Source organism: Macaca mulatta, chromosome 12 (assembly GCF_049350105.2).
Source record: "Macaca mulatta isolate MMU2019108-1 chromosome 12, T2T-MMU8v2.0, whole genome shotgun sequence".
Taxonomy (NCBI): Eukaryota; Metazoa; Chordata; class Mammalia; order Primates; family Cercopithecidae; genus Macaca; species Macaca mulatta.
In genome coordinates, this window is record NC_133417.1 from 14,200,242 (window position 1) to 14,226,461 (window position 26,220).

Genomic DNA, 26,220 nt, shown 5'->3' on the forward strand with positions numbered 1-26,220 from the left:
TTACCTCTCCCCAGCACTCAGAATCACTCTCTGAACCATGCTGTCACTATCAAGGGATGGGGGAGGAGTGGCATCAGTGATTCACAACTGTTTTTTTCTACTTCTTCAGTGTCTATTTTAGCGATATGAACAATATGAAGTTAACACCAGGTACTGTGAGTGCCCACCTGATTTTTGGCTCTTACAAAAGTACTTTTTTTGTGTGTAGATAGTCTCCTTGCATGGGGGATGATTCTATTCCGCTATCTTGCTTTGCTGCTCTTTTGGATACTATTAATGCACTTATTTAGATTTGGGTAGGTGGAGTGGAAAGGTTGTAGTTCACAGTTCAATTGGATGGTTTTTCAGGTTGATATTTAATAACACTAACATTAAAAAATAATTTGTCCAGCTAACTTGAACCTAAAATAATTTGATTAAGAATGTGAACAAGAATATCTGGTAATGAGAATGTTATATTATCCAGTGCAGATTAAAAAATAAATCAAATTCTTTAACAAATACATTAGGAATATGACTTAGTATAAATAAACTCATCAGAATACATGGAATGCCAATAGATATTATAAGTTGAAAATCTTATTTTACAATGATAAAAATTAGAGTAGTTCAGAAATTATTGGAAAACAGATGTCCAGTATAGTTTACTGTCTTATATCATCAAAGAACACTACACTGCAGTGTAGTAGTCTTCATTTTATTGTTAGTTGTTGAAATATAAAAAAAAATTAATGTTACAATATCTTTGAAGCTTTCTAGCTCATATCAGACCATAAATCTAGAAAATTCCATACAACAAGTTCATCTTCCACATCTACACCACTGCCCAAAGTGTATAAAGTCTTTCTTGAGAATCCAGTTATACAGTAGCTTATTACAAGTGTTTGAAGAGGATAATCTTTTACTAGAGATGTAAGGTGACAACATTTACAATTATACGTATTTTAGGATAACACTCTTGAAAATATCCATGAATATATCTATGTCCTTGTAGTAAAGCATACAGTGCCATGAAGCAGTCATCTTAGATCTGTGAAAATTATATTTTACAAGCTATTTTAAATTTCTTTCTGTGATTGAAGGCTAGATAATGTAGGAAAGGGAGACATAATATAATAAATGTATTTGGCTTCAGAAAGATTTTGATTCTATCCAACATAAAAATTTCTCTTGATGAACTAGAATCAGAAATTCATGAGATTAATAATTTTATTTTATTATATTTTATTTACTTCTCTTTCTTTTTTTGATAGGAGAAATATATGCAGAAAGAGAAGTAAGCTCCTATGTCACATCTCTGATCCTCTTAATAACTAATGCAGAATCATTTTTCCCTAACATTGGGAAACTGGTAAAACTTACAATTCTCTCCTAGAATTTCTAAACTTGGTAAAAGAAAACCTGACAGTAAAATTTGAAGTTGGAGAGGGAAAAAGTCAGAAATGCTGAGGTTAGACTGTTAGAGATCAATATGCAGTGAAAGCCACCAAGAAGGAAGCTAGCACTACCCATGGCTTAAAATGAAATGAAAAAAGGAATAATGAAGATATAGATGCATGAAGATCCCAAGCTGAAAAAATGTCAACTCAAATAAGTTTATGTAAATGGGAAAGTAGACAATAAGGTAGGGAATGTAATTAATGTTTAGTCAGTTCAATTAAGTTCTATCAGGGGACTCATAATTTTTCTTCATTTATATTTATGATATATTTTTGAATGTTATATTGTTCTATAACAAATATAAATAATGTTTTGAATCATAAACTGTAGAGGGACTTATTTTCTCTTTATCTTCCTTCCACCTGCCTTCATTCTGCAAATTTGTAAGAAGGGGTTTTCGGGTCCATTCCTACATTTAATAAAAAGTAACAGAAACTAGATGGAAAAAGAAAAATGATCATATTTTAGAGGCATAAATAAAAATGACAAGTATTTAGAGTGAAAAAGATTACATCTATAGATCATAAAGACATGTAAAAATTATATAATGATAATTTCTGGTTGCATGGTCAAGACAAATTAAGAAATACTGAGCTTAACCTTCTAGTATAAAAAATTATAATACTGTACAAAATATATGAAACAACAGTTTTTGGACATTGGTCAAAAGGCAGTGTAGGAGAGTATTCCTAAGAAAAGACAATCACACAAAGTGAGTTTCATATTCTTTCAGAGTTTATGCCTTAAGAAATGCTCCATGACAGAACCCAGAGAAATAGGGCACAAGCAGCAACCAGTAACCCTGCACCCTGGAAAAAATAGAAATTAGAGGTTTTGTATGCTACTAGAGCTGTAATTTCTTTGGATAATGAAATATAAAATATGCACATACCAAAGTCAAATTTCATTGTGGTCTGACATAAAAGAGATACTGAGAGGCTCTACGATATGAGGATATTATAAATAATAAATAGTGCTAAAGGTACTGAAGTTATATTTAGTCAGGGTAGAAAAATCTTAACCAAATATCTTAGGCATTTAAAATTTCATAAAAAGTCTCATCTTAAGAATGGTCGTACCTAATAATTATTAAGAGGAAGCCATAGTCAATCAGAGTATATCACACAACAAATTATTGCCAGCTAAAATCAATTTTAACCACGTTAAAGGAAGACAAATTCTAAATTTCATGGAATAACAATGCCTAGAATAAATTTTTCAAAAAGTTATTAGTTATGTGAAGATGTTACAGAAAAGTCACAAGTTAGTTAAAACAAATGAATAGGAGCCAATCTTGAAAGGTCACGAGATCTGGAGATTTTAGATTAGAATCTTAAAATCATTTTATTAATGTTTAAAGGATATAAATGAAAAGATGTATACCATGAGTAAACAGATTGAGATTTCAGCAAAGAAATGGAAAATAGAACCAACTAAGAATTGTATATTTGAAACCAGAATACCTACAATTAAAAATTTACCAATGGAACTAACAATAGATTGGAGAGTGTAGGAAAAAGAAGAAGAAAAAAAAAAACTACACGAATTGCAATGTGGATTAAAAATGAACAGAATATCAATGCTTTCTGGGTCAATATTAAGCAGTTGAAATATGAGTAAATGGAGTAGTAAAAGACAGAAATTCGTTCAGAATATATATTTAACAAAAATAATAGCTGATATCTGTTTTTATCTTAAAAAAAATAAGGGGTATCAAATCACAGATAGAAAACTCTGTCATCTCCAACAATAAACACACTTAGTGGTATGATAATCAAATGTTTAATACCAAAAATAAATACAAAAACATAAATTACCAGAAAATACAGCACACACAAACACACACGAAGAAGTTTCTAGTTCCAAAGAAAATGGCATCAGATGGAAATCTGGAACTACATAAAGGAATAAAGGTACATGGAATGGTAAATATATATGTTATTATTTATGCATTTTTATATCTTAATGTTTAAAAGGAAAAACAAAATTAAATATTTAAAATAAAAATAATGGATTTTAGGCATGTATGGTATAATATTTAGGAAAAAATATATATACGCACATATACATATAGCACAAAGGGTGGAAGGATATACATAGAAATGTTGAGTTGTCATTTACAGTTCTAACATTGATTCATTGAATTAATATTCATTCTTAAAGCTAGAATAACTCCCCAAAATATGTTTACATAAAAAGGTAATAAAAGTAAATAATTTGGAATACTAAGTTATTTTCAATTAATATTAAAGAATGCAGGAAAGGAAGAAAATAAAAGTAAAGGACAGCAGGATAAATAAAAAATTAATCCCAAAATAGTAAGTTCATAATTTGTCATAATTGTAATTATATTAAATGTAAATGCATTGAGCAATCCAATTAATAGGTTAAAATTGTCACTATGGGGAAATAAGGCCTAATAATAAGATATTCATAACCTATACATCTTAAATATAAAGATACATAGATCAAAGATAAATGCATGAAAAAAGCAACACTGTGCCACAGTAAACATAAGAAAGTTGGCGTGCCTATATTAAAATCAGAAAAAAGGAAAAGAATAGCCACTTTGGTTCTGTCATTATCTTCATTATTACATAGATACATTAAAAATACTTACTATTCTAATTAATTATCTGTATGTCTAAAGTGCTTCTTTGCTCTCAACCTCTCAGCCAGTTGTGACAGTTGCCTTGAAGGGAAAAGCAGTAAAACATTTTTTATTTACTTTTTTAAACTACCCTAATTTCATCTGAATTCTGATCTGCAAACCTTCACTATTTTCAGAGTCCTCTGGTAGCTTCAATAATAAGTTTTGTTAAACAATATTTTCTACATTTCATGTACTTTTTGTTAGTAGGATTGGTTTGAAACAAATCAATCCACCATTGCCAGCCGTGGCACTCATGTATAAAGTTTTTATGATACTTGAAACTCTACAACCCTACACTTACCAAGTCACCATCCAGTCCATTTTAGAGCAACTTCTGCAATGAGGAATTACCTACTTTAGCTATCTCATGTTTTTTCAAACTATGTCTACTATATTATTATTCATATTTCTACCCTAGCAGTCTGCATATTGAGTTGTACATAGTAGATGCTCAATATATGCTTGTTGAATTAATGTACAAATAAAATGACCATATTTGGCCTGTCAGTTATATCTTTCAGTTACATCTTTTGATCTGTCAGGTATACCTTGCACTTACGTCTTTTCAGTTTATCTAGGAAAAGCTCAACTTTTATCTGCAATTGTCTTTCCAATCATTATTTAAAGACAGTTATTGCTTCTCCTAATTACATTTTTCTCTATAGGTTAAATGTGGATAGTGCCTTCCATTGTGTTCCATAATATAATTTTTGCACTATCATGGCCACTTGCTACTTCACGTGTTCCAGTTTTTTAAAAATTCCTCTTAACACATTGCAACGTCAGTCAATTGCAATTCCAAAGCTGTTCTACCTCACTTCGACATTACAAGCTCAAGTTTATGCTGGGAATAACTCTGCTCATTCAAATATTGATTTTTTTTCTCTCTTTCTCTCTCAGTACTATCTCTTACTCTTGTTTTGATTATTCAACCATACATTTTGAGAAAATGTCTATAGTGTTATTTCTTTCAATGTTGTTTATGACTAAGATATAACAAACCCCCTGAAAATATTTGTCTGAAACTAAACTGTCTACTACAGAAGATAGTAGCCACATACTGCTATTGAGCAATTAAAATGTGGCCAGTAGAAACCTGAAGCTCTGTAAGTAAAAAAAGAATATTTAATTTCAGATGATTAGTAAAAAGATGTAAAATATCTCATAATTTTTCTGTAGATTACATGATAAATAATATTTTGGATAAATTGAGTTAAATCAAATATAGTATTGAAATTAATTTCAACTCTTTCTACTTACTTTTATAAGTGTTTATTAGAAAATTTAAAATTATATAGGAGTTTACTTTGTGGCTCACATTTTATTTCTGTTTGATAACAGTGGCCCAAAACCACATATGTGTCTAGTAACAAATAGAGAATAAAAGTGAGTTTCTCTGATTTTCAGGTCATGTTAACTACATCTGCACATTGCGGCCGGAGAGGAAACCAAATTCTAGGCATTCAAATGCCTACAGAGGTCTAGCTTTATTGCAAACGTTCTATAGTAGAATCACCATTTTCTGTCCTGAGTAATTTCACAAATTGACTTCCTTATGCTGAATAGATGAAAAAAGACAATAATTGGAAATGTTCTGTCTATTAGGATTCTGGAGGCAAGATTGGCACATACATACCTTATATTGATTCCTATTTGGAACCTGTTTTAAAAAATTCCCTTGGGAGAGACCCAGTGAGGGAATCAAGTCCTAAGTGACAGTCTCACTTTTAAGCCTTAGTACAATGACATGTGATACATTAAGTCTCATTTGTTCCTTCATTGAAAGTCACCCTACAGCAAGGTTCTGATTATAATGCGCTTTCTTAGATCCTTTCCCAGGCACATTTTGCAACACACAAATGAAATAAAGATATGATTTGTTCCCTCATTCTGCTGGATTCAGACTTGCAGTGGATAGAAGTTTATTTTTATCTTAACATTGGAGGTTGCCCCTAAGGCTGCTGAATAATTAAGGTCCATGTTTTCTGTAGTTCTTCAATAATAAAATACATACCAAGGCCCTTTTCTATCATTAATAACAGAACACAGAGTTAAGGCTGCTGCTTAGGAAAGTAGTAACTTTCTATTAACTAAGGTTGGCAATTACATCACACCTTTTTTCTCTTAAATTTGCAAATTCCTTGATACCTCATCAGTTTGAAAACTCACCTGCTTCTTTTGACAGAGGTGATATTTATCTAACAGTTAAAGGCAATCTCTAAGTGAAAATTACACTGTTTTATATCTTTGTTAAATAATTTTGCAATTTATATTAATCTAAGTATAGATACTTTATGCAGAGATCTTAGTTAAAAACTTTCTGCATTGTACTAACACTTTAGTTTAATTTTCACCAATGTCTCAGAATTTTTTTGCTCAAGTTTGAATGATAAATTTTCTTCTCCATTCCTTAACAACTACTCCTATTGTATGTTACTCTTATGTTCACTGAACATCTTTATTGTGGCATACATGTATTTGCTAAATATGGACATTATTACTTAAACCTAGTGACTACATAACATAACATGCCTAAGGACAAGATATAATAAGCCCTGACAAGATAACACATTAAAATATTTGATGTAAACTGATGTCCCCTTTATTCACTATAATCTTTGTTGAAAAAGGTATGGTTTGCACAGATTCCCCCCCCACCCTCCACACACACTCACTTGAATACACGCATGCACAAACTCACACACACATACCTATATCTAAAATATTATTGGGGAATTTTTTCAACTGAAGAATTGATAAACAAAAAATACTGTAAGTAAATTAAATGTGTTTTATATACTGTTCATCAACAAATTGTAATCTATAAATCTACACACTGAAATCTATAACATGTTATTTATAATTGATATTAACCCTTTAATGTTTTGTTGACTGGCTTTAATATTTAGCCAGTAAAGATGTTCTATATTCTGGACCAGTCTAGGTTATTTCTCTTATAGTTCATATTTTGCAGACACTCTTGTGTGGGTCTTTAATTTTATTGTGTCATTCTTTCAATATTGGTCACCTCTTTTGTTAGGTCATTCATTACTACTATCTGCTAATGTGTTTTTTCTTTTTGGAACGTGCATCTTTAAATGATTAAAGCAGAATGGAAGAACTGAGGGGTTATGTGAACATTGAGTGATTTGTTTTCTCCAATGATGTCTTCAGTGGATCTCACCTACCTGCTTTGTTCATTTTTCTGATACAATGTGTGTATATTTGCCTTGTGGTATTTTTAGCCATGTGCTTATATATAGTGAAGGTGTGTTCTCTTGCAAGTCTGGAGAGGAGGGGAATAAATGTCTTTTAAGGGAAACAATCTCTTACACAATTCAAGAATTAAGTCAAAGCTGAAAAGCAACACAGCGCATCCTCTATCCTCATTGTCCTTCTTCAACTAATTTCAATATAAGCAGGCACCAAAACAAACAATAAAACAGCATTGCTTTTAATTATTAATAGTTTCTAGGGTGCAAAACAGTTAGGATACAAGTGTAACTGGTAGACTTGTACTATTTCTGAGCTTCTAATGACAGTAACATGACAATTTTAACTACTATGGAATTCTTTTGAAAAAGAGGCAATAGGATAACCTGAAATAATCAAATTAATGTGTTTACAATGAGTATGGATAAGTAAAACACTATAAAAATTGACATATTTACAAAAATAACATTTATAAAAATAATGTAGTAGACATCTAGATACTTAAAAAAACTAGATATTGAAATTGACAACTTACACAATTAGTCAAAGGCTTAGTAAAATTTGAGGTAAATAGCCTGAAATGCAGCATTAAGAATTAAAGAGATACATAGAAGTTTAAAGATATGGAGTATGAAGTGAGATTTCCAACTTTAGTTTAAAGAAAATAATAAAAATTAAAAGTAGTATAACCTATTACTAAATATTACAAGCAACATTTGATAATATAATTATTAAAATTTTATGATTATAGTTGTAAATCTAAAACTAAATACATTGTTACAAAAAATTTAAAAAAAAAACATAAAAGAATAAAAATAAAACTTTTTTTTTTTTTTTTTTTTTTTGAGATGGAGTCTCTGTTACCCTGGCTGGAGTATAGTAGCGTGATCTCAGCTTACTGCAACCTCCACCTCCTGGGTTCAAGCAATTCTCCAGCCTCAGTCTCCCGAATAGCAAGGATTGCAGGTAAGTGCTACCACTCCCAGCTAATTTTTGTAATTTTAGCAGAGACAGGGTTTCTTCATGTTGGCCAGGCTGATCTTGAACTCCTGACTTCAAGTGATCTTCCTGCCTCGCCTCTCAAACTGCTGGGGTTACAGGCCTGACCCACCAGGCCCAGCTAAAACTTTTTTTTAAAGAGGAAAGATATATTTCCCCAAAGAGAAAAATAACTAAATTGCTCTTTCAATAACTCCAAAGCATTTGATAGACAAGGGGAACATATTCTTAAACTGATTCAGAAAATATATCCACATAAACTATCATTCAAGAATGTGAGTAATTCTTTTGAAAAATAAAGCATGAGGACATGTGACTCAGGACTGTGCTAAAAGATTTACTAAAAAATTCATATGAGGAGAAAAAATGTATATCTAAAAAGATAAGAAATTTTAAAACATTCTGAATAAAAAGCAAATAAATGAGTTAATTTAAATGAACATTTTTATTTTCCCTTCGATGTATACTTTTTCATTTACTGTGAAATTATCTAGCCTATCAATGCTCAACTTAGTGATTTTATTCCATTCCGTTTGCTTCTCTTCTACAGTGAAATAAAACAAATGAGTTTGTTTGGTTTGTACGGTAAGGAAAGCATCTTATTAGGAAGAAAAATAAATGTCACGAATGTTAACGCTGTAATGCTGGAATGTTAATTATTTAACCATTTTGCAATATGTGTGACATCTTAATCTAAAAACAAATAAATTGGGAAAGAGATACAAGTCCACCCAAGTGCTCTTAATTGTTAATACGTAAACAAATTAGCTTATTAAAATGTGGGCTTGAGTAATTCTAAGTGGAGTTGAAGAGTCTGAATCTCCTACGAACTCCAGGTGACACTGATTCTTTGTTGCTCTGAGCATGTGTAGAGTGACATGTGTCTCCATATGTCCTGAACAGAGTAATATTTACTTACAAGCTGTATAATAATACAAAAAAAAAAGCGCTATTTAAAAAAAGCTTTACTAAGTTGTAAACACTGTTTTGTATTTTTGTGCTGAATTCCCTTTTCAAATCTTGTCTTTTCAAATCTTACCTTTGAAACTTCCTTTCTACAAGGTTGGAGAGCCAGACGTCTTTCCTGGTATCATGTCAGATAAGCCTCCAGTCATTTACACATGCTTTAACATTCTAGGAGTGGTGGTGTGGTTTTTGTTCCTATTTTAACTACAGTCAAATTCTCAGTTCTCTCTCATGTAAGTAAACTACTTGACAAAAAATGATTATGCAAAATAATTTCACACAAGTGTGGGGATATTTCACTGAACCTTCTCATCTTCTCACGCTTTTTTCTCTCTTTGCCTTCCTGTTAAATAACTACTGCAGTTCTCCAGTCTCTAATTAAGTAATTAAGCACATGTTTTGGAATTGTAATATGTAGAATGCTTTTGTCATTACAGGTAAAACAATGAGAATGAGGTTAATTGTATTTTTTTCTGCAGTAGAGGAAAACAATGCCAGATGGGATGAAACGATTTGTTCCTAAGTCTGAGGCAGTTGATAGTAACAGATTTGTGAAGAATACCAAAACCATCAGAGATGGCTCTCATTAGATAATACTATGATATTGGATAATTGGATGATTACACTATTGGTATCAAAGGATAGAATAGTAAGGTGTTTAAGGAGAAGTGTTCTTGAAGTTCTATTGTGGTTGAAAAGAGCTAATTTGAGATTGTTTTGAAATGGCCAATAAAACTCTTCCATTATAATTTTAAATTAAATTTCTGTATCACATGAAAGCTACAAGGATTAAGAAGACAAATTTATCTAATAGAAGAGCTAGGCTTAGATTTCATTCCAAATAAGATGAAAATATGCCTAATATTCCAGAGGCTTGAGGTCGTACCTTCTTTTCTCTTTCCATGTTCTCAGGCTGTGTTTGACTCCATTCACCAGTCTCAATACTGATACCCAAAATTCTCCTAGGATTGAGAGTTATATGCATCTTCCAGATTATGAAAACCATTTGGAATAATAATTCCAAAGAGAAAAGAAGATCAGAATGTATTTTTTTTAAGGAAGAGATCAATGATTTTTATTTTCTAAGATAATTTTTAATGGATGAAAAATGTGCTCGGTGTATTTTAAATAATGGACGATGTCAAGAAGTTGAAACTGGTTCAGTCAAGGAGGTTAAACTCACAGTTTGAATAGCCAGTACTAGAAATGGTAACTATCACAAATTCCTAGCATATTTTATTAGTTTGTAAAAGCAAATTCAAAATTTCATTGGCTGTGTTTGGATTTTTCTCATTTTCCAAGCCGAGCTGTTTATCATTTCTAACCTTTAGGTGTTCTCATGTGGAAGAATTTATAACACCTTCCTGTAATTTTTAGTTTGTTGACCTAGGCAGAATCTCTTCAAAGTCAGTAGCAGTTATTTAGTTTCTATCTATAATGCTTGGAATGAGGCTTTACATGTATGAAGTAAATGGAATTTCTAAACCTCACTTGAACATATAACTGACTTGGGCAATGAGAATTAAGTTCAGTTCAATTTTTACAGTCAAAACTGATGAGTCTGTACTGATTCCCATCTATGGCCAAGTGCAGTCCCGTATTTAATCTAAAACACTCAAGGTAGACATCTGCCCTGGATTATTCCTCTTTAAGAAACAATAAACTAGAGTTCCTGTAAATATAGGGATTGTAACCTAACTGGGCTCTAGCCCTAGATTACAGACACCTCCAAAGTAGTTGTTATCATTATTATCCCCTATCATTTATCGTCATCATCACCAGTATCACCAATAAATGTTGTTGAGTACTAAGTATCAGATCCTGTGCAAAGATCTCAATAAAGATTATTCCACTGAATTATAACTGCAACACTATGTAGAGGAGCTGATAAAAAGAAAAAAAAAAAGACTTATGGAACACTAAGAGGATTTAAACAAAGGTCTATAAAACCCAAGTGTGAATTCATGTTACTTACGCATCTCTGTATACCCTGCAGTGCAGACAAAAAACAAACTCTAGAATTAAAAAAAACCCAAAACTGTAGAGTTGACCCAGTTGGCATCTTTCAGATAATATTTTATCTTCCATACTTAATGCATTTTCATGATTAGATGGAAAATACTTTCTGACAAGTAGTTGAAATTTTAGTGAGATCTTTTATAAAACAACTAGATTTAGTGACTGTCATAAGCCCTTATATTGACAGTATGCATCACTTGGAATCATCATCTTATACAGAATCATTGGAAACTCTTCAGCTGCATTTGTCCAGTTGTATATTCTTTAAATGCTGCTTGGATATTATTTTTCTCTTGTAATGAAAAAGTTAAAAAAAAGTTCTGTGGCTTATAAACAGTTGAAGAGACTCAAATAAAGACAGCTTGGATGTACAAACTTAACATTTTATTTAAAGAAAACATTCAATAAAAATAACTAGTTGGTCTTGCGTAGCGCATCACGCAGTACCAAGGCACTGAAAGCAAAATTATTTTTGAGTTGTGAGATTAGAGCAAGCATCTGGAAATAAACTTCTGCGGCCAGCTTTCTTGTTCTTTCTAGTCTTTTAAAAGTTGAAGGGAAATTCCCACACCTTAGTATATTAAAATGCCTCTTTATTTCATATTCTCTCTTATAAAGGCTGAGGTTTTATATATCAAGCAACAACTATGGAAAAGTTTCCTGAAAAAAAGTATAGAATTACCATATATCAATCCCAGGTTTTGGAGATAAATAGAACCAGGGTAGAATCTAGCCTTTGCTGATCACTTGCTGTGTGACTTAGTACAAGTTCTCTCCTTGCATACTCATTATGATGATACATAAATGGGAGACACATGGATAGGTGATGAACATTATGATGATACATAAATGGGAGACATGTGGATACATGGATGCATAGATGATAGAGTATATTATGCTTAATATATACTGTATATTTTATATATATATTCACAATATATGTATACACACACATCCTTGTATATCATATATTAAAAAAAAAATTTTAGAGATAGAGTCTTGCCTAGTCACACAGGTTGGAGTGCAGTGGTGAAATTATAATCATGGCTCACTGCAGCCTGGAGCTCCTGAACTCAATGTTCTTCCCACCGCAACACTGCATCTGGGACTACAGGAATGCACCACCTTGCCGGGCTAATATTTAAATTATTTTTAGAGTTGGGTTCTCGTTATGTTGCCCAGGCTGATCTTGAACTTCTGGCCTCAAGGAATTCTCTTGCCTCAGTCCTCCAAATTACTGATGATTTAGGCATTAGCCACTACACCCAGCCCCTATATTATACATTTAAATAAGAGTTATGCATATGTATATATAAGTCAGGTTCCATGTTACAGACCTCTCCTCTCCCCATAAAAGTTGTGTATTTCAGCTGAACTTCCCTATTGTGAATAGATGAATTTATGATAAGAAAAAATTACTATCCAGTTTAATTTGTATTTCTTCCAGAAATACTGGCACTTTTTTAACGGCCAAAAGAAAAGCACTGACACTAGGGAATACAAATAAGGAAGATATCTTGGGGGTAATTTTTGGTAAGCAAATGTCTATTCTGCCAGTGCCAACATGGAAACAGTACCCCAAGTGGCATTGCAGAAGGCAATAATGAGACTAGAGGTAATTGCCACAGCTATTGCCTTAGGCTCCTCAACGGCAGAGGCAGATGGACTGTGGGTTCTGATGACAGGAGAGTGAATAGAGACAAAAAAATAAATAAAATAAGCAGAAAGTTGCCAAACACACATCATAATCTGTGCTAAACAATTATGACCCAAACTCAGCAATATCTTTGAGTTGATTTAGATCTTTTCTCCACCTGCATTATTTAATACTAGGATTGCTTCAAAATTCTTTACTACATAGAATGTTACACTGTAAAGCAGTATCACATACACATTTTGATTTTTTTGGTGCTCACAGAAGATCTGTCAGGACAAAAATTTAATCTTCATTGGAACATAATGAACACAATTTAAAATGAATGAAAGAAAAAAATATAGAAAAAGGAGATGATAAAGAAAATGAAAACTGCTATGAGCCTACTCAGGGAATATCCTGGGGGTCTTAAGATCATTAGTTCATTACTCTTCTTTGTGTTTCTGCGTTTTTTAATTCAATTTTTATTATTTATTTATTCATTCAATTAGTTCATTACTCTTCAAATAACTCCCTCGGGTAGAATTATTTGCCCACTTGTTTTTCAGGAATAAAAAAAAAAGCTCAGAGAGTTTAGGCAATTTCTTTCCACATACAGAAAGATAGTCTAAAGTCATGCTGGGGATTGAATCTGTCCTTTGATGCTTTCAAAATTAACAAATAATTAGTATATCAAACAGGTCTGATTTCAAGTTTGTGCTCTTGCCATGACATAATTTGTGTTTGCCATATGACAGCCCCACATGTCCAGTCTCCAAGCAAATGGCCATCTCTAAAACGAGTCCCCTCATAAATCTTAAGATGCTTTGCTTCAGGACTCTGCTGTTCCTCACTTTAAGGTTCTAGGGCAATGTGACATTGTAAAGCAAGGAAAATTTTGCTGAGATTGCTTTAAGTCTTTCTTTGTTATTATTACTATTATTAGCAGTAGAAGTATACCATTTATCTAGCATCTTATTCTTACATTTCTGAAGAAGAATAAAATACTTTACTTGTTTTAATCTCTGGTCCTTCAACTAAAGTCCCAGGAAGATGACCTCAGTGAATTTCTAGGTTAAATAAACAAGCGTGTTCCCTTCTGAACACCATGCGATGAAATTATTACCCACTCTTTCAAAAATGGTTGGGCACAGTGGCTCATGCCTGTAATCTCAGCACTTTGGGAGGCTGAGGCAGGCAGATCACCTGAAGTCAGGAGTTGAAGACGAGCCTGACCAACATGGCAAAATCCCGTCTCTACTAAGAAAACAAAAATTAGCCAGATGTGGTGGCGCACACCTGTAATCCCAGCAACTCAGGAGGCTGAGGCAGGAGAATCTCTTGAACCCAGGAGGCGGAGGTTGCAGCGAGTTGTTGCACTCCAGCCTGGGCAACAGTGCAAGACTCCATCTCAAAAAAAAAAAAAAAAAAAAAAGGTGGGGGAGTTATAACACATTTATTTAATACTATAATTTCAACAATGTAAACACCTACATGGTAAATATTGTTTGTTTTGCAGCTGAAAGAAATACAGAAACAAAGAAAAATACTAAGTTGACCGTAGTTCGGTTAGCTTGGGAATTGATTTTTGATGAAATTCGTAAGAACAAAAACTGCACATTGATTTGCATTTGTACTCTACATTTCTACTCCAAAGATGCCTTTCAATGCTTATTCACAAACTGCTGTCAGCATCTGTCTTCGAAGATAAAAAAAGAAAAGAAACTGACAATAGAATACAACTATTGCATCTCTGGGGAAGTTCCATGTTAATTTCCCTTAACTTACTCTACTTAATTTGACAGTTGGAAACTTTTGTCTCATTTCGTCCCCAGAATTCAGTAGTATACATAGCTCAGTGAGCTTAGTTTTATTGCAGATATTATCCAAATGCTTTTTAATCATCTAAGATCATGATGAGCACCAGAGAGGCAATGTTATTTAACAAAGACACTTAACAGCAAATTAAACGGAGATGGTACTGATAAATAAAGTTGTTTGAGTTTCCTGCTGCAGACACACTCTGTTTGCAATTATTTTGGGGATGAAACTGGGATGGCTTGAATCCTGAGATTCAGCTCTCCTTTGATGATGTATTAAAATCACATCGATTATAACCTTCTAATCACAATATGTGTGATAATTCCCATAGGGCCTGAGATTGAGTTCAATTTGGTGTTAACATCACATGAAGGAAATGCTGATAAACAATGCTGGGGTAAACATTTCTAAGCAATTTGCAAAGAATTCTTATTTTCAAGCTTATTTTGGAAATAAGAGGTCACATTGAAAGGAGTTTAATCATCAGTCTATTCAAATATTCACATACAAATATGTCAACAGGGCCACCTTGAACATAGCACTTTCTTTGTTGCCAGTGGGCAATATTTGTGTTTGAAAACCATTTGTCTACATTTCAATACTAACAGCTACCAATTAAAATGTAACTGGAATATATACATAAATATGTTAGAAAATAATTTAAAAGTGAAAAATATACACCACATAGGCATAAATATGTGCAAAAATAAGGGAAGAACCACATTTCTGGATATTATCATTTGTTTGACTGTTACATAGAGTTTACCCCTTAGTGTATATTTAAATTAATCAAATCAAACGTCAAAGGAAGAGTAGCAAACATTTTTATTAAAGTCATGACTACTAAAATTATTCATATGACAAATATGTGTTTATTTATGCTTTTGCCTGTGAGTAAAAGGGAAAAAAATACTCATCTCAGGGTGTCATAACTTCGTCTTTTGAGGAAGAGAGAGAACATGAGTAGAAGGAGAAAAAGAACAGGCAGGAAGAAGTTATGACTGAATGGCAATGTTGGTAAAGAACTATGAATCCAATCAGCATTTCTACAGCCATCAATTCAATTCATAAAAATTCATTATAGGGAGTGGAGTAAAATGGATAAATAGGAAGTTCCACCTACTTGACCCTGCAATGAGGACATCAGTTTAACCACTATGTAACCAAAAAAAGCACTTTCATAAGAAACAGAAGTGAAGTGAGCACTCACAGTACCTGGTTTTGACCTCACATCGCTGAAACAGGCAGTGTAGAAGGTAGGAAAAGAGTCTTGAATCACTGAGACCACCCCTCCTCCATACCCCCTGGCAAGGGTTGCATGGCAGGGAGCATCTGTGCTTTTGTGAGAGGGTGAGTGCAGCAATTGTGAAACTTTGCATTGAACTCAATGCTGGCCTGTCACAGCAGAAAGAAAAACCTGGCTGAATTCAGCTGACACCTGCCAATAAAGGGGATATTTAAACCAGCCCTAAATACTCTCTTTGTGGGGAGGCATCAGCTAATTCCAGCCCTGTTTTGCTCAACTCAGCAAAAGTTCCAGGAGATGGGGCTCGCACGTCCCAGTGGTCAGAATCTGAGCTTCGGCAAGCCTTGCCACCACGGGTTAAAGTACTCCGGGCCTCTAAGGAAGTTGAAAGGGCAGTCTAGACCACAAAGACTGCAACACCTAGGCGACTCCTAGTGCTGATCTGGGCTGGGAGACAGTGGACTTGGGGGCACATGACCTACTGAGATAACAGCCAGGGAAGCAAAGGGAGTGCTTATGCCATCCCTCCTCAGATGCACAGCTTGTGGTTCCAAAAGAGACCCCTCTTTCTGCTTGAGCAAAGGAGAGGGAAGAGTGAGGAGGACTTGGTGTTGCATCTTGACTACCAGCTCAGCCACAGCAGGATAGGACACTGGTCAGAGTCATAAGACCTCTCTCTCGGCCATAGCTTCTGGATGAAATTTCTAGTAGATACATCCTGGGTCAGAGGAAACTTTTTGGCTTGAACAGAATGACCTAGTCTTGGCAGGATCCATCACCTGCTGACTAAAAAGCCCTTGAGCCCTGAATAACCAGCAGCAATAGCCAAGTAATACAATGTGGGTCTTGGATGAGACTCGGACTTGATGGCTTTAAGTGAGACTTGGCACATTCCCAACTGTGGTGACTATAGTGAGTAACTCCTTCTGCTTGAGAAAAATAGAAGGAAAAGTAAAGGGGACCTCTTCTTGCATCTTAGGTACCAGCTCGGCCATGGTGAGGGTGGAGTAAAGAAATAAGTGGGCCTCTTGGGTTCCTGATTCAGGCTTTGACTCTTGGATGGCATTTCTGGACCTACCCTGAGCCAGAGGGAGCCCAGTTCCCTGAAGGGTGAGCCCAGTGCATAGGCCAGGCAGCTGCAGGCTGACTGAAGAGCCCTTGGACTTGAAATGAACACTGACAGTAGCCTGGAAGTACTATTGCCAGGGAGCCACAATAATAGCCAGAGATTTTAACACCTTACTTTCAGCATTGAACAGATCTTTCAGATGGAAAATCAACGAAGAAAGACTAGACTTAATCTGCACTATAAAGCAAATGAATCTAATAGATATTTAAAGAACATGTTGTTCAACAGCTACAGAATACACATTCTTTTTCTAAGTACATGGATCATTCTCAAGGATTAATCATGTATTAGGTATCTTAAATCATTCAAAAAAGTTGAAAGAATGCCAAGCATATTCTACGAGCACAATGGAATGAAACTAGAAATGAGTAACAACAGGAATTTGGAAACTATATAAACACATGGAAATTAAACAATATGCTCCTGAATAACCAGTGGGTAAATAAAGTAATTAAGAAGGAAGTTGAAAATTTTTCTGAAACAAATGAAAATGGAAATACAACATACCAAAACCTATGGGATACAGCAAAACCAGTACTAAGAGAAATTTTATAGCTATAAATGCCTATGTAAAATAAAAAACAAACTTCAAATAAAGAACATAATGATACATCTTAACTAGGAAAGCAAGAGAAAACCAAACCAAATTCATTGAAGACAAAAATTAAGAAAGATCAGAGCATAAATAAATAAAATTAATTTTATTTATTAACTAAAATAATACAAATACAAAAAATAATTAAACAAAAAGTTTATCTTTTGGAAAGCTAAAAACAATTGACTATTGACGTTTGTCAGACTTAAGAAAAAAAGAGAGAATACCCAAATGCATAAAATCAGAGATGAAAGAAGAGACACTAAAACTAATACTGCAGAAATTCGGAGGATCATTGTGGCTGTGAGCAACTCTATGCCAATATATTGGAAAATCCAAGATAAATGAATAAATTTCTAGAAAAAAATACCTCTCAGGTTTGAACCACAAATAAATCTAAAACCTGAACAGACTAATAACAAGTAATGAGATATGAGCCATAACAAAAAGTCTGTCAGCACAGAAAAGCCCAAGACCTAATGCCTTCACTGCTGAATTTGATAAAACTTTTAAAGAAGAAATAATGCTTGCCCCACTCAAACTATTCTGAAAACTAGAGAAGGGAACACTTCCAAATTCATTCTAAGAGGACCATATTACCCTGATTTCAAAACCAGACAAAGGGATATCAAAAAAAGAAGCTACAGGACAATATAACTGTATACATTGATGCAAAAATCACCAACAAAATAAAAGCAAACTAAATTCAAACACAAATTAAAAAGATAGTTCATTGTGACCAGGTGGGATTTATTCTTGGGATGAAAGGATTGTTCATCATATGCAAATCAATAAATATGATACATCCTATCAACACAATGAAGGACAAAAACACATGATCATTTCCACTGATGGTGAAAAAGCATTTGACTAAGTTCAACATCTCTTCATGGTAAAAACACTGAATAAAAACTGGGGATAGAAGAAACATGCCTAATAAAACCCATATATGACAGAATCATAGCTAGTATCATACTGAACGGGGAAAAACTGAAAGCCTTTCCTCTAATACTGGGAAAATGACAAGGATGCCCACTCTCACCACTGTTATTCAGCCCAGTGCTGGGAATCCCAGCTAGAGTAAAGAACAGAAAGAAACAAAGGGTATCCAAATTGGAAAGGAAGAAGTCAAACTATCCTTGTTTGGAGCGGATAGGATCTTATATTTGGAAAAAGCTACAGACTCCTCCAAAAAGTTATTAGAACTGATAAGTACATTCAGTAAAATTGCAAGATACAAAATCAGTAGCATTTCTGTATACCAACAGCAATCTGAAAAAGAAATAAAAAATGTAATCCCATTTACAATAGCTACAAATAAAATACCTGGGAATTAAGGTAACCAAAGAAGTGAAAGATTTCTAAAAGATTATAAAACATTCATGAAAGAAATTGAAGAAGACACACACAGACACACACATACACAAACGCAAGATATCCACGTTTATGCACAGAAACAATAAATATTGTTAAACCGTCCATACTACCCAAAGCAATCTATAGATTCAATGCAATCCCCAACAAAATACCGGTGACATTCTTCACAGAAATAGAAAAAAAATTCTAAAATTTATGTGAAACCATGAAAGACCCAGAATAACCAAAGCTCTCCTAAACAAAAATAACTAAACTGGAGGAATCACATTACGTTACTTCAAATTATGCTGAAGAGCTATATTAATCGAAACAGAATGGTACTGCCATAAAAACAGACACATAGGAGAATGGAAGAAGATAGAGAACTCAAAAACAAATTCACACACCTACAATGAAATCACTTTTGATAAATGTGCCAAGAACATACATGGGGAAAGGACAGTCTTCAATAAATGGTGCTGGGGAAACTGGATATCCATATGCAGAAAAAAAAAAACTTGACCACCATCTCTCCCCATATACAAGAATCAAGTCAAATACTTAAATCTAAGACCTCAAACTATGAAACTACTTAAAGAAAATGTTTGGGAATCTCTTCAGGATTTTGGACTGGGTAAAAATTTTCTGAGTAATACCCAGCAAGTACAGGAGACCAAAGCAAAAATGAATAGTGACATTACATCAAGTTAAAAAGTCTCTGCACAGCAAAGGAAAAAGTCAACAAACTGAAGAGACAACTCACAAAATGGGAACGAATATTTGTGAGTAAAACATAGCATTTGCTAGCACAACAGTGTCGACATAGTAAAAAATAATTTAATCGTACATTTTTAAATAACCAAAAAAATAATAATAATTGGATTGTTTCTAATACAGAGGAAAAATGTTTAGGGTGAGGGATACCCCATTTTCCATAATATAATTATTATCATTGCATGCTCACATCAATATATATCATGCAACCCATAAATAAATAAGTAAATATATATATATACCTACTATGTAACCACAAAAATAAAAAACCAAAACAAATTTAAAAATAAAGAAACAACAATTATAATAGTTCCTTTAGAGTGCATCGATTCTCATTGGTCCTCTCATCAGTCAGTAGCAAGCTTGAGATGTGTGAGGAGCAAATCAGTGGCCAATGTGCTGTCTCATTCCTTGTACAGCAAACTAAATAAGGAGTTTCACAAGAAAAATAAAAATAAAAAATAAAAAATAAATAAATGATGCTACTGTATTGGAGTACACAGAAAATTTAAATTATGCCCCAAATTATTTTCTTTGAAAAGCCTCATCTGTAAACCTCCCTTAGTTTTATTATCTTATACTGAGATTCTCTAGGCATTTTACCTTTTCCTCTTCTAATACATAAACTACACGAAGGTTGGTACTGGGAGTATATTTATGTCATCTTAAACCAGAGAAAAGCAAAAGATGAGTTATCACTGTTAAATATTTTTTTGTTGCTGTTGCTGTTTTTGTTATTTTTCCCTTCTAACTACAAACTGGAACATAATCAGTGCCAGTTTGGATGAAAGAGCAACAAGAAAAAAAATTCAGGTAATTTTGCCAACCAGAAATAATATCTGTTAATACTTTTGTCTATTATTTTCAGATAAATATTTCTCCATAATCAGTTGTAATTTCAAAGGCCTTATTTCACAAATAGTTTTCCCAGCAGTCACTTACTTTTTTTACAATATTCCTCTTTCATATTATCATACCTTTATTTCTAAACTACATCTTCTAAACAGATTTAAATATACAAAGTATCTTGAATCTTTCAGATGTTATCTATTTTAACAATTTCATTGCTTACAGTTTCTCACTGTTTTATTAACCATTTAAGACAACCTAACTCCTGACATTACTGCAGTGGTTCGACTATTGCCACCAACAGTACTGTGCTACTAATCAGATAAATACATCCTTCAGTCTTCATCTGATTTTCCTCATAGAAACCTTCAATGGTATTGAATGCTTCTTCCTGAAAACACTCTTGGTGTTATCAAAGCGTCTGTATTTCCTTCTAATACTCTTGATGCCCCAACACCTTTGCTGGTTTACCTTCTATGTGGCTATCAAAGACTGACTTGTTGGGCTTGATTCTAGTTTCTATTCCTTTCAATAGCCTATAGTCGTTACCAAAGCAACCTCATCCATGACATTAGCTTTATTTACCGTGTACAAAGGACACAAACATACCAGTCACCCAGACAGCTTCATAAAGTTCCAAATTCATACTTATATCTTACTAACTCTGAACATTTATACTTAAATATCCAAGGACCCCCTGAAAACTTCTGGTTTTTTTTCAACATATAATGATCTTATTCATCTTCACTCCCTCCTTACAAAAAGACAAAGTTGCACAAACCCCAAACCAATAATTTTTCTTGGAACAATGAGAAAAGTGAAGTTTCAGGACAAACCACCACCCTGCGATCTGGAATGGCAGGAAAATCCAGACAGTCACAGCAGAGGCCAACTGATCTGGAGCAGAAGCTGCTACAGCTATAGAATAGCGGGTAGCTGATACAATACTTCAGTGGTAATTTTGGTGAGACTATTCTGTATGGATGGTGAAACTATCCTGTATAATCCTGTAATTGTCCAGTTGGTTAAGCATTTTTCAAAACCCAGAGAACTTTCAGTACAATGAATAAAAAATAATGTAAGCGATATTTTAAAAGTCAGAGGATTCCATGATGAAATGCAAAATGTGACAAAACAAAATAATGATATTACAAATGTGTAATGGGGCGGGAAAAGAAAGAAAAGAAAAAGAAAAACATACATAGCTACTGTACCGTAGTAGTTGATGAAGTCACTTGCTATAAAGTGATACCACTTATGATACCAATACACATGTATACTGGAATGGAACAATCAGATAAATGGACGGGGCAGAGTGGAGGGAGTCAGTTGTCTCACTGTTGGAGTTGGAGGTTACAGGTAAGCAAGGGGCAGAGACTAGAATAACATATATTGTAATGGATTCATGTTAGAAACATCAATGTGGACACATTTTGCATAATTTAGATAAAGATATTTATATGTAAAAATATGTATAGCTATGTGTGTATTCATGAGTTAGGACACACACATATATATCTTTGTTCTGTCAGCAGGGAGGGGCTAGAAGCAATGATTCCTCCGTAATGACAAACACACCTAGTTCTCAGATCTTGGCTTCTGGTGTCATTCTCCAATGAAAAGAACCAAGGATCTATGAGTAAATGCCTGATTCTACGACTAGGGAAGGAAATACATTAAAAAAGCCAAATAAAAATGTCTGTTCTGCTGGAGATATGCACAAGTAGAAGAGACATAACCATCCACTCTTTAAGTATAGACTATAAATAGTGACTTTCTTTGAAAGTATACAGTATACAAAGGGAAAAAAGCAAGATATGTTATAGCACCTAACAAAGTTTATCTCAGCCAGGTGAGAAAGATCTACATGTATATACCCTTCATATGATGTGATGAAAACTTCGCTCTGTGATCTATTCCCAGAAATTGACAAAACAGGTTAATCATGAGAACATCAGACAAATCCTAATCTACACAATTTCTGATAAGTATTCCTTAAAACTGTCAACGCCATAAAAAACAAGGTAAATTTGAGAACTCATCACAGCCAAGAGGAGCCTAAGGAGACATGACAACTAAATGCGATGTGGTGTCCAGAATTAGGTTGTGTAACTGAAAAATCTGAAAAATGCCCTGGAGTTGAGTTAATGATAATCTAAGCTGTTAATAATCGTGGAAACTGGATGTGGGGTATAGTTCAAATGTCTATGCTATCTTTGCAATTTTTCTGCAAGTCTAAAACTGTTATAAAATAAAAAGGGTATTTTAAAAGTCATAGAAATTTTTATGGAAGCACTACATTTAGTTATTGTCAAATTTTTTCATAGTCACTTCCTGAAACCTCATTAAGTCTGTTATATTAATAGGAAATGCCTTATTTTTAAAATTAGCAATAAATTTAAAATATTTCAATATGCCAATAAATATTCCTTTGAAAACAGGCTTGATTACCTTATAATAAGTATATATCATAATTTACATAGTCAGTCTTCTGCTGTTGGGAATTTAGAAGTGTTTTCTCAAATTGTCATAGTCATAAATTAAAATACCATATTTATGATTGTGAATAATTTTATGTACATCTATGATGACTTCCCCATAATATGTATCAAAAAAGTAATAACTAATTCAGAGTGTGCAAAGTTTATACTTATGATCTCTGTTTTCTAATTGCCTCCAGTCATTTATGAAATTTAGTTTCCTGAACTTTCAATGAAATTCCAATATCATTTTGGCATTATGAGAGTACATAACTTTGTTATTTATATAATTATTAATGAGGTGGGAAATGATTTACATATATTTATTAAACATTTGTATTAATCTTATGAATTAATTGCTTATGTCATATGCTCAGTCTTCTTCCTTTTCCTATTAGTTCTTAAGAATTTTTTATTACATAACTCTTCTTTTTTAATAAATATACTTTTTAAAAAACTGTTCTTATGACACCAGTTTTACTTCCAGGCCGGCATGATTTGGGAAAAACAGGCTTTTATGTAATTAAGACAAATATATGAGGACTAATTTTGTATTTGATGGGTGGTCAAAGTAACTTAGGCATAGTTTATTGCTCTTGTTATTTTGTTGCTTTCATGAGTCATTTACCTTTCAGAGAGGATTTCAACTGTCTCACATCAGCTGTTCCAATACTTAGCCTTCAGCCATAACAATCAGATTCTTTACTCAGAGAAAATGTCATGTATGTTGACTTGTCAGGATGAATTAAGAAATGCCAAACAAGGGTTGTTAAAGGCACAAACATGATAAATATTTTAAAAATTTGTTTTACTTTTATCATCTGAATATTTTTTGTCAGAAAATATACAATATTATAACTATATTAAAAATTTTTCTAATTTATATTTTTATTTTGAAAGCCGGATATAGAGGAAAATGACAAATGTAAACAAATGAACCTACCACCAAAGAACAAAAAGCAAGATTCTACTGTCATATTTCCAAAAAACATATTTTGGGGGTAAAAATAGAGGAAAGAATTAGTAAATTACAAATTATTAGTAGTAAAGAAAATTCAAAACTGTGAGTCAAGTTTTGCAAATATTTCCTCCAGGGCATGTCAACCATTTTGGAAATAAGTTATACTCACTTAAAATGTAGTTATTATACTCCTCTGATGAATGAGAATCTTAAAGTTATATAATGCAGATGAGTAGAATGATCATTAGTCAGTAGTGATCTTATGAATATTTTCATTGTTGTTTAATGCTCATTAAATAAATCAATAAAGACAACAACATCTAGGTAATTACATAGATGCTTACAAATCTTGGATTAATAATAAGGAATACTGCCAATTACTATCTTTTATTTGATAAAAACTTCACTATTGCCCAAGATGCTTATAAATGTGCTTTGCTCTGTTGGAGATAATATGCATTGTGCAAGCACATTTTCTACTTTCTTGTTCTTAATTGAAATTCTCAATGTCGTTTTTTATTTGAAGAGTTACAACCCCAATATTACATTATGGTATAATAAAAAGTAACTCATTATTCTTACATAACACAATTCTAATTTGTTAAAATATAAGAGTAAATTCAAATAAATAAAATTTTTCAAAAAGATGGCATAAAATTAGGAATATCATTAAATATTCTTCTAAAACTCTAAGTATTTTGAAGGAGCTGAGTAGGAAATAAGATATAATTCAGAATGAGAAAACAATTCTACTGAATCTTGGCATTTATAAAAGACAAAGTCTGTAACACTGGGTCAGTTTTTTCACTTTTGGAAAGGGAATAATAACTTGCATTTTCAGAATAGTTATGTCACAATTGCGGCATATTTTATGAAAACTGAAAAGCAAAATGTGATATGTTACTTTAGTGCATATAACTAATAGGTCAAAAGTCTTGTGCAATTTCTGTAGTATTGTCTAAGTTTATATGATAAGTTTAGCTAAAAAAATAGATGCTTGGTGTATTTATAAATCCAAAAATTACTCACATTTAATATTTTTGAGGACCTATGATCTGGCAAGCTCTGTGACCCCTTACTCAGTAAAATATAGTGCTCACATGAAATCGTAAGCCATCACAGTATTTAAAGCCATAATATTCAAACCACTGTTTTAAATTATCGATAAAAGCTTACACAGACCACTACACATCAGCTGAGATATTGCTATTTAATGTTATCCGATCATTAGTGACTGGTCCTTGACTCTAAGTCTCATGAGATCTAAGTCCTCGTTCATTTGTTGTATTGTTTTCTTTTCATTTTAGTCTTGACATCGCTCTCAGGAGAGTGACTATAAACATGAGCCCTGCCCTGATAGGGCTGCAGGGGATTCAGCCTTCCACATTTACAATGTACCTTTTACAGGAAACTTCCTTATCCTGGAGGATGGCCTATTGGCTAAGTGTGTGACCTGGTAACCAAGTGCTCCTTTCACAGGAAACTTGTTTATAAAGGTAGATACTCTTAAGGCTCATGACTGACTTATATCGGGTTCATTCCCACCAAGATAGCTACTATGTCAAAGAACTCTGGCCAGAAAAGAAGTTAGGTTCAGATGTGTCAGTCAGGGGAGGCACAGAGCAGGCAAATCGGCAAAGCATGTGAAATAACAAAAGCAGTGCATTACTTGCAGAACTTATAGGAAAGTGGGCAGCTTGCCTCGCAGGGCCAGTGGGAAGTGGGCAGCTGTCTGGGACACTCTTTTAGACCATTTTTGTTGCTATCACAGAATACCTCAGACAGTAAATTATATTTAAAAAATAGGTTTATTTAGCTCAATGGTTTTGCAAGATGGGCAGTTCAAGAAGGATGATGCTGGCATCTGCTCAGCTTCTGCTAAGAGCTTTTGTTCTGGGTCAAAACATGGAAGTAGGTCACAGGGGAAGCAGGCACGTGTGAACAGGCATAATACTAGGGGAGTCCGGGCTTTACAACAACTCGTGATGGTGAGAACTAATCATTCCTAGAACTAATGAGAACTCACTACTGTGAGAACAGTAATATGCCCCCATGACCTGAAAACCTTCCACCAGACCCCACGTAC